Consider the following 215-nt stretch of genomic DNA (forward strand, 5'->3'; position numbering starts at 1 on the left):
CTGTCAGTGGGCAACAGCCCCAGCAACCACATGAGTCAATTTGGAGAGTGTTCTTTTTTTTTAGTCATAGCTAAAAGTAATGTTTTCTAGACTAAAACCATTACCAGCCATTCCTGAAATAAAGCAAGTTAGTATACAAGGAATTGTAGTGCCTGTTTCAGGAATACTCTTTACAGACTTTCTTTTTAAACTTGCAAATTACAGACAATTCAAGA

The sequence above is a fragment of the Eurypyga helias genome, unplaced genomic scaffold, assembly GCF_000690775.1.
Source record: "Eurypyga helias isolate BGI_N326 unplaced genomic scaffold, ASM69077v1 scaffold38136, whole genome shotgun sequence".
In the NCBI taxonomy this organism is placed as follows: domain Eukaryota; kingdom Metazoa; phylum Chordata; class Aves; order Eurypygiformes; family Eurypygidae; genus Eurypyga; species Eurypyga helias.